The sequence below is a fragment of the Petaurus breviceps genome, unplaced genomic scaffold (assembly GCF_028583685.1).
Source record: "Petaurus breviceps papuanus isolate PSGF00001 unplaced genomic scaffold, PetGlider_PUasm1.0 356, whole genome shotgun sequence".
NCBI classification, from domain to species: Eukaryota; Metazoa; Chordata; class Mammalia; order Diprotodontia; family Petauridae; genus Petaurus; species Petaurus breviceps.
This window is the reverse complement of record NW_027186290.1, coordinates 675,542-682,516: the sequence shown is the minus strand read 5'-3', so window position 1 is coordinate 682,516 and position 6,975 is coordinate 675,542. Positions and strand designations below refer to the sequence as shown.

General features: G+C 42.8%; 2 protein-coding genes across 3 annotated transcripts in view; one reads left to right on the top strand and one right to left on the bottom strand.

The window, feature by feature from the left end:
* PFN4 (profilin family member 4) overlaps window positions 1–6,975 on the top strand; it is a 59,896-nt gene that overhangs the window by 614 nt on the left and 52,307 nt on the right. The window lies entirely within an intron of this gene.
* LOC138168284 (zinc finger protein 420-like) overlaps window positions 1–6,975 on the bottom strand; it is a 771,269-nt gene that overhangs the window by 735,402 nt on the left and 28,892 nt on the right. The gene's annotated exons all lie outside the window — the stretch shown is intronic.

The window sequence follows — 6,975 nt, the reverse complement described above, 5'->3', positions numbered from 1 at the left end:
GTGGGGGCAGCTGTTCAGTGTCCAGAGCAGCCGGCCAGGTGGGGGCCTCTGTGCAGTGTCCAGAGCAGCCGACCAGGTGGGGGCACCTGGGAGGTCCGGGCACTGGACACTGGCCGCTTGCCGCCAGTGGGATGGCCCAGGGCTTCCGGCCCCATGGCGGGTGCGGGAGGCCCTTCCTCACCCCAAAGGCAAGATACTTATACATTGTTACAAAGAAAAGTTACAAAGACTCAGCACTCCCGGTCCCCTCCGCCTTTGTCGGGCCGGCGGTCTGTGGGTCGGTGAGCGGGGCTCGGGTCCGGGGTACCATGGGCAGCTTCCTTTATCAGAACAGTCTAGAATCCTCTTGTAAAGTGACTGCTGGGGGGAGATGCTGGAGAAGAGACACTTTAACCTTTTCCCAGAAGGGTGTGCTCAGCTGTCACAAATAGCCCTGGCCATGGAGGGGCTCGGGATCTCACGCTGTTGGCTGGCCTTGCTATTAAATTGATGGTACTTGGAGTTTGTATCTCAGTTCCTCTTTCTCATAGATTTCTGTGGTGACAAACCAGGACCATCTGCTTTGCCCCTTTGGCCCAGGAGACTTCCATTTGCCTGGCAGCTAAAACCTTTCCAATGTGCTCTCTCCCCCATTAGAGAGCAGGGAATGTCTCCGAAGCTGAGCACAGCCTTGGTGCAGAGCCAGCACCTAATGTTCATTTACTGGCCACCTCATGCTGTTAGTGCTGTCGGTCATTGTTGGAGCCACTGGCCAGTGATATTGAGGCTGAGCATAGCCAATGACCAAACCTATGAAGGAAATACTGTGCAAGAAACGATGCAGGGGCAGTTGTAGAGGGACCTGGGCATGTGTGTTGTGAGTAGAACCAGCAGACGCGGAGTGAGTTAACAACAATATTGTAAAAACTTCCAAAAGAGCTAAGACTTCATCGATGCCATGCCCAGCCACTGTTCTTCAGACTCCCAAGGATGCAAGCTCCCTTTCCTAAGGGCAGGAAGGCACAGGCTTTGGGGGAATTTGTGGTCTGGATGGATTTGCTACAAGGGTCTGGTTTTTGTCTTTCAGGGTGGGGTAAGGAGGTGGGTAAAAGAGAAAATAGATTTTTCTTTAATCTAATTTAAAAATTGAGGTTGAACAGCAAGCACTATTGGTCAGTTTTGTTGGCCCTGTCCCACATCTTCTTGGACCCACCTTCCCAATGCAGGAAACCCTGATCTAGGGAGAGCTGAAGAAAAGTTTGTAACTCACTGGCTTAACGGAAACTATTCTTCCAGAAGCCAAAACGAAATTAATTCAATTCAATTAAGTTCAACAAACATTTCATAAGGCTCTAATATGTTGGAGACCTCAGCACCAGGGAAAACAGAGTAAAAATGAAACTGCCCATACTCTCAGGAAATTCAGTGTAATTAAATAATTGGATCCCATGAAAGTTAACTCTAGAAGGTGGTACATTACTGCATACATTTCCAAACTTTTTCAAAGTAATGCTCAGTTGTGCAATTTCCTCATTCTTTTTAAATACTGTTTGTTATAGGAGATAGCTTTGGAGGAGGAGAAGGGAAGGCATACTAGGGAAAATTATGGTGATGTAAAAACAAAAAATACCAATTAAAATTTATTTTAAACTTCTAAAAAATAAACTATGTAAACAAGTTCTCGAGTCCCCTTTGCAGGAGTTAATTTCTTTTTTAAAAATAGCATATTGTTTTTTTTCCAATGACATGAAAAGACAATTTTAAACATTCATTTAAAAAAAATTTTTGAGTTCCAAATTTTCTAGCTCCCTTCTCCCCAGGTCCCTCCCTAAAAAGGTAAGAATTATAAATAGGTTATATGTATGCAATCACTACATGAGTTAGTTTCAAGTTTTTAAAAGCAATATTTGAAGAGTGTATGTATATATGTGTGTGTGTGTGTACATAGACACATATAAAGTCATAATATGTATATTATATAATTATAATATGAATCACTGTAATTATATATGTATATGTATGTATAGATTTCTCTGTAAATGTAACTGGTTCTTAGGAGAACGCTCCCCACAACTTATCCGGGTGTGATTTTTATGCCTCTCTCTTGCTTTTTTTGTTTTTTTGTTTCAGTCGTTTCAATCATGTCCAACTTTGTGACCCCTTTGGGGGATTTCCTGGCAGAAACTCCAAGTAGTATGCCATTTCCTTCTCCTGCTTATTTCACAGATGAGGAAACAGGGTAAAGTGACTTGCCCAGCATCACACAGCTAGAAAGTATCTGAGGCAGGATTTGACTCACAAAGCTGAGTCTCCCTGACTCCAGGCCTGGTGCTCTGTGCACTGTGGCACCACCTAGTGGCCTCCTCTCTTCCGTATCCCTCTCTCTCAATATCAAGCCCCCTAGTCTCATAGGCATAAGGAAATATTGATGTACCTGGCTCTGCAGCGCATCAAAAGTGTAACAAACAGTGCAGAGACAATTTTTCAGCCCCGTCTTTCAGAGAGAAGGAGCACAACCAGAGTCGTCCTGTAAGCGTCACTTTAACTCTAGAAATAGTCTCACCATCCAGCTCACTTCAGATGCGGTCAGAGCCTCCAGGAGACCTCTTGTCGTGGGCATAGCTTCTCACCAGGATGAGTTAAACTCAGTGCCCTTGAGAAATGTCTCTTTATACTCACTTTCTCAGGAAAGAGACTTTTTAAAAGCTTCTTACCCATGACAGCTAATTCACAATGAAGATTCTTCTTGTTCAGTCGTTTCCAGTCATGTCCAGCCCTTCATGACCACATTTAGAGTTTTCATAGTAAAGACACCGGAACAGTTCATCATTCCCTTCTACAGCTCATTTTACAGATGAGGGAACTGAGGGAAACAGGATGAAGTGACCAGCCCAGGGTCACACAGCTAGAAGTGTCTGAGGTCAGATTTGAACTCAGGTCTTCCTGTAGACTCTAGGTGTGGCTCTTTGTCCATCCAGCTGTCGTGAAGATTCTGTCATCTCTTAAAGATATAGTCACATTGTCTGTAGTTTCCATTAAAGAAATACGGAAGCTGAAGGGGGGAAGGAGGGACGGAGTGAGAGAGGGAGGGAGGCAAGGGAGTGAGGGAGAACCAAGAATAGTGAAGTTCTTTAGACCCAGACCATTTATAAACTTTAGTTTGGATGCTGGAATTCTGAATGGGAGTTCTTTGTCCAGTGACAGATGAGTGGACGTGTCAGCAGAGAAGGTGAATCACACCATTGCTGACATTCTAGGTACAGATGAAGCAGATGACAAAAATAAGTCTATGTTAAGTGCAGGGATGACTCCCTGAAGAGGAGAACAAAGAAATGGCCAGAAGCAGATTTCCTGGGAGTCTGAAATCCACAAGAAACATAATTTCATGGGATGCTGGTTATCGTATGTTCCAGTGCTTGTGATGTCTCTTTGGAAAAAGCTGGAAACAATTGCAGCTTACTACCAATATCTGTCACAGAAGATGAAGAGGAGAGAAGTCACATGAAGCTACTCCAAACTAGGCCAACATACATTTTGATATTTAATGACTTCATGAGAAAAAAAGGAAGGAAAATGGAATTTTCCTGAAATGACCAATGAGGATGCACAGGAAACTTTCCACAGCCAACTCAGATCTTACATAGAAATATATGAAAGGTGGAAACAAGGTAGGTAACTAAGACTGAATTAAGAATTTGGCATAGAAGGCTGCCTCATTTTAAGAAGTTCCTTGGGGCGGCTAGGTGGTGCAGTGAATAGAGCAATGGTCCTGGAGTCAGGAGGACCTGAGTTCAAATCCGGCCTCAGACACTGTAATGTAATGCCAAACAAAGGCAACTTCCCAAGGTTCAAAATACCAGCATAGGTGCTCTCCATTTTATTCAATGACAAATTAAGAACAGAGATCAAAATATGACATCATTCAAAATACAGCATTTACTAAGTGTGATTAAATAATCTCCAAGTACTACCCCACCCCAGGACCTTACATTCATTCAATCAATTACAGAGTCCCTGTTCTAAATACTACTCCACCCCTAGGCTGTACCTTCATTTAGTCCATCACAAAGCCCCTCTTCTCAAATGAAGATTAGTTTCCAATCATAAGTAAAGTACATTCATTTGTTCAATCATAGAACACAAAAAGGTGAAAAGTTCCCCAAGCTTGGATCACAATTGAATCTACCCCAGAGTTACAACAAGTTTAAGCACAGCACTTAATACCCAAATGGAGGTCTTTTCTTCATCTTGACACAGGCAAGTTCTCAGCAATCTTTGTTCCAGGGGAGACAAAGCTTAGCAAGGCCACAAGATACATTGTCAGTGTCTTCATTAATTCATCCTCTCTCTGCAGAACAGTCCTAGGACCCCTGAAAATATTAGCAAAATCCTCTCCCAGGATTTCTGTAAACATACAACAAGAAAATCCTTCTTCAGGGCTTTGGAACCAACAGCAAGGTTCCAAGACCTCTGCAACAACAGCACTGTCCTTCACCAGTGGACAGTATTCACTCTCTATCTGCAGAACAGTCTCAGTAGCTCTGAACAAACAGAAAGGTTCCCAGACTCCTGCAACAACAGCACTGTCCTTCACCAGTGGACAGTATTCACTCTCTGTCTGCAGGACAGTCTCAGTAGCTCTGAACCAACCGAAAGGTTCCCAGACCCCTGCAACAACAGCACTGTCCTTCACCAGTGGACAGTATTCACTCTCTGTCTGCAGGACAGTCTCAGGAGCTCTTAACCAACAGCAAGGTTCCAGAACTTCTGCAACAACAGGACTGTCTTTCACCAGTGGACAAATCTTGCAAAACAACATCAAAACAGACAAAGTACCAGCATAACAGCCATGTCTCCTCAGTCCTTGGCAGCTCTGGGGGCAGGTCTCAAAAGTCCAGGGCAATTCAAAGTGGCCCTCAGCAGTCCTCTCAGTCTCTCTCTGCCTCCAAAGGTGCTGCTTCCAAAAAGTTCTTCTGCCTCTCTCTCATGTCTCTCCAAATCTACGTCACCAGCTCCTCCCAGTTCAGCACTCTCTTTCACATCAACAAGTCCATCCCACAAGTGGGATTAACAAGCTCTGGGTTTTAACACAATCAAACCAAAAACCAAGCCAATACAGGGGAATCTTTAAATGCCATTACTATTACAGACACTTTACAAAAAAAAACTAGCCATGTGACCTTGGGCAAGCCACTTAACCACAGTTACCCGATCTTCCTGTCTCCAAAAAGGCAAAAAAAAAATCTCTTAAGAAGTTCCTCAATGGGGGACAGAGGCAACATGGGAAAGAAGACAGGAGGTCACCAGAACTCTCCCAAATTCACTTCCAAACAGTGATAAATTATTACCTCAAAATGAATTTGGGAGTGGCAGAGCCAACAAGAGGGTGGTGTGAAACAATTCGCCAGCCCAGTACAATTAAGGTGAGCAGGGAAGTCTGGTCTCACTTGGGTAAAAGAAGGAAACGGTCCAATACGGCTGGTGTCTAGGCAGGCCAGCATCAACAGTTCCAAATCACAGGGACCCAAATCACAGTTCAGCAACAGGGTCTTACACCCCTGGCACAAGAAGCTTGGGACACTGACCCCCTAAATTTCAGGAACAAAACCCAACTTTAACATAAAGTGAAAAGTCATGAAATAGGAACAAACAAAAAGCCCTGACCACCAAAAGTTACTATGGTGTCAAGGAAGATTAAAGCACAGACTCAAAAGAGAACAATGATGTCAAAGTGGCTACATGCAAAGCTTAAAAATAAAATGTGAATTGCTATCAGGGCCAAAAAGAACTCCAGAGAAAGTTCAAAAAGGATTTTAAAAATCAAATAAGATGGGGGCAGCTAGGTGTCGCAGTGAATAGAGCATCGGTCCTGGAGTCAGGAGGACCTGAGTTCAAATCCGTCTTCAGACACAACACGAAAACTAGCTGTGTGACCTAGGGCAAGTCACTTAACCCCAATTGCCCTCCAAAAAGCCCCCCCCCAAAAAAAATCAAATAAGAGAAGTAGAAGAAAAATTGGGAAAAGAAATGAAAGTGATAGAAGAAAATCATGAAGAAAGAGTTAACACTTTGGTAAAGGAAGCACTGAAAATGAAAAAAAAAAACTGTACAAAAATTCTCTGAATAAAAGAACTCTTTAAAAAGAAGAATTATCCAAATAGAAAAGGAGACAAAAATACACTGAAGAAAGTAATTCCTTTAAAATTAAAATTGAACAAGTGGAAGTTAATAACTCCATGAGACATCAAGAAACAATAAAACAAAACCAAAAGAGAAAAAAATAGAAGAAAATGTGAAATATTACGCTGGGAAAACAACTGACCCGTAAAAGAGATTGAGGAGAAATAATTTAAGAATTATTGTTCTACCTGGAAGATGTGATCAAGAAAAGAAAAGAGCTTAGACAACATCTTTCAACACATTTTCAAGGAAAACTACCTTGATAGTCTAGAACTAGAGGCTAATAAAGAAATTGAAAGAATCCCCTCCTGAAAGAGATCCCAAAATGAAAACTCCCAATAATATTATAGTCACATTCAAGATCTCCCAGGTTAAAGAGAAAATATTGCAAGCAGCCAGAAAGAAACAATTCAAGTTCTTTGGAGCCCCAATCAGGATCACACAAGATTTAGCAACTTCTACCCTACAGAATAGACAGCTTGGAATGTGATATTCTGGAAAGCAAAGGAGCCCACATTACAGCTGAGAATGATCTTACATAGTGAAACTGAGTGTAATCCATCAGAACAGGCATAATGGTAATGGAATTTAAAGATCCCCTTATATTGGCTTGGTTTCCATGTTAAGTGTTAAGACCCAGAGCTTGTGAATCCCACATGTGGGAGGGACTTGTTGACGTGACAAGAGGGTACTGAAGAGGGAGGAGCTGGTGCCGTGTATAGGGAGAGGCCCAAGCTGAGAGAGGCAAGAAGAACTTCTGGGAACAGCATCTTGGAGGCAGAGACACAGAGAGAGTGAGAGAGAGAGAGAGAGAGA